Raw genomic sequence first — 8,783 nt, forward strand, 5'->3', positions numbered from 1 at the left:
GGTCTATTTGTCTGTTACTATACCAGTACCATGCAGTTTTTATCACAATTGCTCTGTAGTAGAGCTTTAGGTCCGGCATGGTGATTCCACCAGAGGTTTATCCTAGGTTTTTTATTATTCCAGATGAATTTGCAAATTGCCCTTTCTAACTCTGTGAAGAATTGAGTTGGAATTTTTATGAGGATTGCATTGAAGCTGTAGATTGGTTTTGGCAAGACAGCCGTTTTTAGTATTTTATCCTGCCAATCCATGAGCATGAGAGATCTTTTCATCTTCTAAGGTCTTCTTTGATTTCTTTCTTCAGAGATTTGAAGTTCTTATTATACAGATCTTTCTCTGGCTTAGAGTCACACCAAGTTATTTTATATTATTTGTGACTATTATGAAGGGTGTTGGTTTCCCTAATTTCTTTCCCAGCCTGTTTAACCTGTGTGTAGAGAAAAACCACTGGTTTGTTTGAGTTAATTTCTATCTAGCTACTTCACTGAAGTTGTTTATCAGGTTTAGGGGTTCTCTGCTGTAATTTTTAGGTTAATTTATGTATACTATCATAGCACCTGCAAATAGTGATATTTTGACTTCTTCCTTACCAAATTGTATCCCTTTGATCTGCTTTTGCTATCTACTTGCTCTGGTTAGGCCTTCAAGCATGGAGAGAGTAGGCAGCCTTGTCTAGTCCCTGATTTTAAGATGATTGCTTCGAGTTTCTCTCCATTTAGTTTGAATTTTGCTACTGGTTGGCTGTATATTGCATTTATTATGCTTAGGTATGGGCCTTGAATTCCTAATCTTTCCAAGAATTTTATAATGTAGGATTGTGTAGGTGTAGGATTGTGTCAAATGATTTCTAAGCATCTAATGAAATGGTCATGTGTTTTTTATCTTTGAGTTTGTTTATATAGCAGATTACATTGATGGATTTCTGTATATCAAACCACCCGTCATCCCTGGAATGAAGTCCACTTTATCATGTTGGATGATTGTTTTGATCAGTTCTTAGATTTGTTTTGTGAGAATTTTATTGAGTGTTTTTGCATTGATATTCATAAGGGAATTTGGTCTATAGGTCTCTTTCCTTTTTTAAGAAATAATTTTATTAGATGTTTATTTCATTTATATTTCAAATGTTATCCCAAAAGTCCCCTATACCTCAACCTGCCCTGCTCCCCTACACACTCACTCCCACTTCTTGGCCCTGGCGTGCCCCTTTACTGGGGCATATACAATGCAAGACCAAGGGGCCTCTCTTACCAATGATGGCCAACTAGGCCATCTTCTGCTACATATGCAGCTAGAGACATGAGCTCTGGGGGTACTGATTAGTTCATATTGTTGTTCTACCTATACAGTTGCAGACCCCTTCAGCTCCTTGGGTACTTTCTCTTGCTCCTCCATTGGGGACCCTGTGTTCCATCCAATAGCTGACTCTGAGCATCCACTTCTGTAGTTATCTTTTTTGTTGGGTCTTTGTATGGTTTGGAAATCAGAGTAATTGTGGCTTCATAGAATCAATTGGGTAGAGTATCTTCTGTTTTTATTTTGTGGAGTAGTTTGAGCAGTATTGATATTAGGTCATCTTTCAGAGTCTGATAGAACTCTGCAGTGAATCCATCAGATCCTGGGTGGTTTTTTTTTTGTTGTTGTTGTTGTTGTTGTTTTGTTTGTTTGCTTGCTTGTTTGTTTTTGCTTGGGAGACTATTAATGACTTTCTGTTTCTTTAGGAGATACGGCATTGTTTGTATCATCAATATGATCCTGATTTAATTCTGGTACCTGGTATCTGTCTATAAAATTGTCCATTTCATCCAGGTTTTCCAGTTTTGTTGAGTATAGGCTTTTGTAGTAGGATTTGATGGTGTTTTGGATTTTCCAATATTCTGTTATGTCTCCCTTTTCAATTCTGATTTTGTTAATTAGGATACTCTCCCTGTGCCCTCTAGTTAGTCTAGCTAAGGGTTTAATTCATGTTGATGATTTTCACAAAGAACCAGCTGCTGGTTAAGTTGATTCTTTGTATAGCTTTTTTTGTTTCCACTTGGTTCATTTCAGCCCTGAGTTTGATTATTTCCTGCCATCTACTCTTCTTGGGTGAATTTGCTTCCTTTTGTTATAGAGGTTTTAGGTGTGCTGTCAAGCTGCTAGTTTATGCTTTTAGGTGTGCTGTCAAGCTGCTAGTTTTTGCAGTTTCTTTTTGGAGGCACTCAAAGCTATGAATTTTCCTCTTTGGATTGCTCTCATTGTGTCCCATAATTTTGAGTATATTTGCTCTTCATTTTCATTAAATACTAATGAGTCTTAAATTTCTTTCTTGACCAAGTTATCATTGAGAAGAATGTTTTTCATGTATGAGGGCTTTCTATTATTTATGTTGTTATTAAAGATTAGCCTTAGTCTGTGCTGATCTGATAGTATGCATGGGGTTATTTCAATATTTTTGTATCTGTTGAGGCCTGTTTTGTGACTGATTATATGCTCATTTTTGGAGAAAGTACCATGAGGTGCTGAAAATAATGTATATCTTTTTGTTTTAGGATAAAATGTTTTATAGATAATTGTTAAATCCATTTGGTTCAAAACTTCTGTTAGTTTCACTGTGTCTCTGTTCAGTTTCTGTTTCCAGGATCTGTCCATTGATGAGAGTAAAGTGTTGAAGTCTTTCACTGTTATTGTGTATGGTGCTATGTGTTCTCTGAGCTTTAGTAAAGTTTCTTTATTGAATGTGCATGCCCTTAAATTTGAAGCATAGATGATCAGAAGTGAGAGTTTGTCTTGGTAGATTTTACTTTTGATGAGTTTGAAGTGTTCCTCCTTGTGTTTTGTTTGTTTGTTTGTTTGTTTTGTTTTGTTTTGTTTTTATATAAATTTATGTTGAAAATAGATTTTATTTGATATTAGAATTGCTACTCTGGCATGTTTCTTGGGATCATTTGCTTAGAAAATTGTTGTCCAGCCTGTTACTCTGAGGTAGCATTTGTATTTTGTCACTGAGTTGGGTTTCCTGGGTTTCCAGGAAAATGCCAGATCCTGTTTACATTCCCAGTATATTAGTCTATGTCTTTTTATTGGGGAATAGAGTTTATTGATATTAATAGATATTAAGGAAAATAGCTATTGTTTCCTGTCACTTTTGTTGTTAGATTTGGGATTCTGTTCATGTGGCTATCTTCTTTTAGGTTTGTTGAAAGATTACTTTCTTGCTTTTTCTGGGGCACAGTCTCAGTCTCCCTCCTTTTTTTTTTTTTTTTTTTTTTTGAGTTTTCCCTTTATTGTCCTTTGAATGCCTGGATTCATGGAAAGATATTTTGTATATTTGGTTTTGTCATGGAATACTTTGTTTTCTCCACATATGTTAATTGAGAGTTTTGCTGGGTATAGTAGCCTGTGCTGGTATTTGTGTTCTCTTAGTGTCTGTTTGATATCTGTCCAGGATCTTCTGGCTTTCTTAGTCTCTTCTGAGAAGTCTGCTGTAATTCTAATAGGTCTGACTTTATATGTTACTTGACCCTTTTCCATTACTGCTTTTAATACATTTCCTTGTTTTGTGCATTTGTGCTTTTGAGTATTATGTGACTGGAGGAATTTCTTTTTTTGGTCCAAACTAAATGGACTTCTGTAGGCTTTTTTGTATGTTCATGGGCATCTCTGTCTTTAGGTTAGGGAAGTTTTCTTCTATAATTTTGTTGAAGATATTTACTGGCCCTTTAAAATCCTCATCCTCATCTATGCCTATTATCGTTAGGATTGGCCTTCTCATTGTGTCCTGGATTTCCTGGATGTTTTGAGTTAGGATCTTTTTGATTTTGCATTGTCTTTGATTGTTGTGTCAATGTTTTCTATGAAATATTCTGCACCTGAGATTCTCCCTTCCATCTCTTGTATTCTGTTGGTGATGCTTCCATCTATAGCTCTTCATTTCTTTCCTAGGTTTCCTATCTCCAGAATCGTCTCCCTTTGAATTTTCTTTATTGTTTCTACTTCCATTTTCAGATCTTGGATTGTTTTATTCAATTCCTTCACAGGTTTGGTTGTGTTCTGCTGTAACTCTTCAAGGGATTTTTGTGTTTCCTCTTTAAAGGCTTCTAACATTTTAGCAGGGTCCTCCTGTATTTCTTTAAGGAAGTTATTATTGTCCTTCTTAATATCTTCTACTTGCATCATAAGATATGATTTTAAATCGAAATCTTGCTTTTCAGGTGTGTTGGGGTACCCAGGACTTGCTGAGTTGGGAGAACTGGGTTCTGATGATGCCGAGTGGTATTACTTCATGTTGGTAAGATTCTTACATTCTTCTTTTGCCATCTTTTGTCTCTGGTGTTTGATTTTCTTGCTGTCTCTGGCTGGGACTTTTTTCCTCCTATTAGTCTAAAAGCCTGTGCCAGCACTCCTTGGAGACCAGCTCTCTCTTGGCAAGACCAGTGTACGGAGGGCTGCAAAACAGCCCCATCTTCTGGCTGCAGATGTAGACCTGTAGGACCCTCCCCAGTTGCTCTGCAGCTTGTAATACCTATGTGCTTTTGAGTGGACCTGCTTACATAGTCCTAGAGAGAATGAGTCCCAGACTCAGACACTTCTGGGAGGAAAGCTCCCCTCTGGAAGGGAAGGTGCACAGAGAATTGATGATCAGCTCTACCTACTGGGTCCAGATGTCATCCCATAGGACCCTGTCCCAGCTGCTCTCCTGCTTCTGTGTCCTGTGTGCTCCTGTGTGCACCCTATATTTACATGTTAAATGTTATCCCCTTTCCTGGATTCCACTCCAGAAATGCTCTATCCTTTTCTTGTTCCTACAATTTTATCTAGTATCTTAATGAAACTGACTCTAAAATACAGCTATTTTACTCACTCAATCAATGAAAAAAGACACAATTTGATATTACATTTTTTTCTTTCTGACTCATGTATTTTAAAGGATATATAATTTTATCAAAAAAGATTACTGTTTCAATCATTTCATCCTTTTCTAACAAATTGAGGAGAAATAAGTAGATAGAAGTTCTAATGATGCTAAGTGTATCTTCCAGCACAGGCTTGCATTGATGTACCCTGATTTATAAGAAGATAGCTACTTTGCACAAGGGCTATACTTCAAGACATGTGCTAAAAGCATTCTAGTGGCCTTCAATCAGGGCTGCCTCATTATTTTGAGCATAGTATTATTATAAATTAGCTTTTTATATTTAATTAAATAGCACCTTTTTAAAAAGGACCTCTAATGTTCCATCCCAGCATTTTGTATGACTACCTTCAGAATAAGTATCATACAATAGGCAAAGAATAAACAGAACACAATTACTTTTTGCTTCATAGAGAAAGCAGAAGGAAAAAAAATGCCAGAGAAATTTGGTAGCCTGTTATGATCCAATGGTACAATTGCATTTTCAAAAGCACCATTACACATAATGACACAATTTTATCTAGGATTCAATAAAAGAAAAAAAGAGAATATTTCAACAATGTTAACATGCAAAAACAATGTAAACATGCAAACAGCTTTAGTATTGTCTTATGATCTTCACTATGTAAAACAGAAAACTATGAGCCTCATCAAGCCACTTGCTGGTTGAACAATCCACTTTTATTCTTGCTTTAATTTTCTTTAGTGTGGGATTTGGTCGGAGAAAAAAGGATCACGTTGAAGATGCTGAATGCCATATTGTGTTTCAAGCATTCATAGAAAACTTTCTGTTCCAGCAGTAAAATTGCACTTGAAAATGCAAAGGCACTAAGTATAAAATAATGACAAATCTGACCTGCAGTAAACTAATTTAAACTCAAACTATGGGGAAGAGTTACTATGTATACACACAAATGTTTAAAGAGAATATTTAAATTTACATGTGGTACATATACACGTTTTCAGGACATTGGTTCTGTGATGAAAATATGATGATCTACTGTTAAATGTACTAAAGTTGGTTGAGACTTTTTTTTCCTAGAATCGTTACTTTTTTTTCTCTAAAGATTTCTAGATATGCTAATTGATTTTTCTTCTTACAGTAAGTATGTGATATATATCTGAACTTATCTTACTAGTTACTTGATTATTATATACTAAGCATAATATATGTATGTTGTTCATATTTTGAAACTGTGTATGCAGACTTATTCTAATTGGTCAATGTTTAGAAAAAATGATTTTCTCCTTAGTGATTATATGCAAATTAGAATTAGGTGGCTGTGACTCACATGGGCTTTTCAGCAACATCTCTGACTTGACCAAGAGTTAAAATTTATATAATAAATTCTATTCTATCAATTTCTTGGTTACACAAGGAGGAAAAAAGCTGGAAACTTTATCTTCTCTTTAAGTTTCTATGATATGAAGTGTGATCAAAATAAGTTGCATAATTTCAAGTATTCTAACATATGACATACACTATCCTTGCTCCAATGCGTCCACACAATCATCCTTGACAGTCCATGGCTCTGTCATCACTCTTCAATTTCATCATTTTAACCATGTTATGTGAAAAACATTTATAAGAAACAAGCTTTGCTTGTTTCACACATAATTCTCTGAAAAGTCCTCCAGTTTTACATGTAGAAGAATTTTCTTTTCCATTCTAATGGATAGCCTGTGACTTACATGCTGTACATTTTAAAACATTTTTCCATGTGCATTAACCCTTAAAGAATCTATAGGTTGTTTCCTTTATTATACTGTGAGAAGTTTCAGTGAACCATTTTTCCTCATGATTTTGTGTATGAACATATAATTTTCTTTCTCTATGTTTCCTGAACGAAGTTGCCATAATGATTGTATGTGTTTGTTGTTGATATTGTTATTGTTGTTGTGTGCGTGTTGTTGTTGTTGTTTATTTTTAAGAGTAAAGTGCCAAACAGTCCTCCTTTTATACTCTTACCAATAAAACAGGGCTGATATTGTTCCTCTGGATACTTACTAGCATTTATCATTATAATATTTCTTATCTTTTTCTAGTCTGAAAATTTGGTCCTTATATCTTATTAAAGGCTTCATTCTAAAGCTAACAGGAATGGAATCTGATCCATGTGTTTAGTATCCATATCTATACTCTCTGTGCTGAACCATAGTTTCTAGCATTTGGCTGATGTCATCCAGTCATGAAGGTAAAATGGATTGTCTTTATTTTGTCATTGCAGTATTGATTACCTTACTATTGTTTCATTTTGAGAATTTTAAAATGTATATAGATGTCATTGATCTGGTGTTTAAACATGTTTAGTGTTGCACTAGTCAGAGACACAGCCGAGATATCAAACAAGTTCAATAATTTATCCTTCTGTTTCTAGTTTAAAATTTTTGAAATATTTTCAGTGTTGATTTTTGTATAAATACCTATTAGATTGACATACATATGTAGTTTTTCTCCTTTGGGCTTATTATTATAGTAGATTGCCTTGATTCATCTTGTCTTCTAAGAAATATCAACCTGACCCAGATAATTCAGACCAAAAAGGACATGCATGGTATGTACTCACTAATAAGTGGATATTACCCCCACCCCCCAAAAGTACAGATTACCCAAGATACAATCCAGAGTGTTCAAAAATGTCAACAAGCTTAAGTACCCAAGTGAGGATGCCTCAGTCCCTCTTGGGAGAGAAAAGAAACAATCACAAGTGGGGAGGGAGAGAGGGACCTGGGAAGGAAAGTGAATAGAGTAGTGTGTGTTTGTGGGGAGGGGGAAGGGAACCTGATCTTGTATTGGGTGAGGTTGAAGTACTGAAGCACTGAGGGCCAGCAGAAAGAATGGAAACAGGCAACATCAGTAGATAGGAGGTTGGGGGGAACCCTCCAGAATATACCAGAGACCTGGGAGGTGAGAGACTCTCAGGACTCAAAGGGAGGGGGACCTTAGATGAAATGCTCAACAGTAGGGAGAGGGAACTGATAGAGCCCAGCTCTAGCAGGATGACAGGATATCAAGTGAGAGACAGGGTTGCCATCTCACAGTCACAACATTGACCCATATCTGTTCTTTTCTGAAAGAATTACAGGGATGGAAATAGAGAGGACAAGAAGGTCTAGTGACAGTCCCAAAGTTTGATCCAGATCAAAGGGAGTTCATAATGCTTGACACTATTGCTGAGTCTATGGAGTGCTCACAAAAAGGGATCCATAATGACAGCCCTCTGAAAGACCCAACAAGTAGCTGAAAGAATCAGATGCAGGTATTTGCACCAATCCAATGTACAGAAGCAACTGACCACTGTTGTTGAGTTAGGGAGGAATGAAAGAAGCTGAGGAGAATGATGATATTGAAGGAAGACCAGCAGTCTCAATTAACATGGAGCCCAGAGATCTCTCAAACACTGGACCATCAGGTGATTAGTGCTAAGAACTTTCCTCTTTGCATTGCTTTCACTGTGCCCCTATAAATTTTGGTATAATGTGTAAACATTTTCACTAAATTCCAGATAGTCTTTATTTCTTTTTTCCTTTCTTCCTTCCTTCCTTCCTTCCTTCCTTCCTTCCTTCCTTCCTTCCTTTCTTTCTTTCTTTCTATCTTTCTTTCTTTCTTTCAGTCTTTCTTTCTTTCAATCTTTCTTTCTTTTTTTTGTAAATAATTTTTATTATGTATTTTCCTCAATTACATTTCCAATGCTATCCCAAAAGTCCCCCATACCCTCCCCCCCCCCACTCTCCTAACCATCCATTCCCACTTTTTGGCCCACACGTTCCCCTGTACTGGGGCATAAAAAGTTTGCATGTCCAATGGGCCTCTCTTTCCAGTGATTGCCGATTAGGCCATCTTTTGATACATATGCAGCTAGAGTCAAGAGCTCCGGGGTAATGGTTA

This window comes from Mus caroli, chromosome 3 (genome assembly GCF_900094665.2).
Source record: "Mus caroli chromosome 3, CAROLI_EIJ_v1.1, whole genome shotgun sequence".
Classification (NCBI taxonomy): Eukaryota; Metazoa; Chordata; class Mammalia; order Rodentia; family Muridae; genus Mus; species Mus caroli.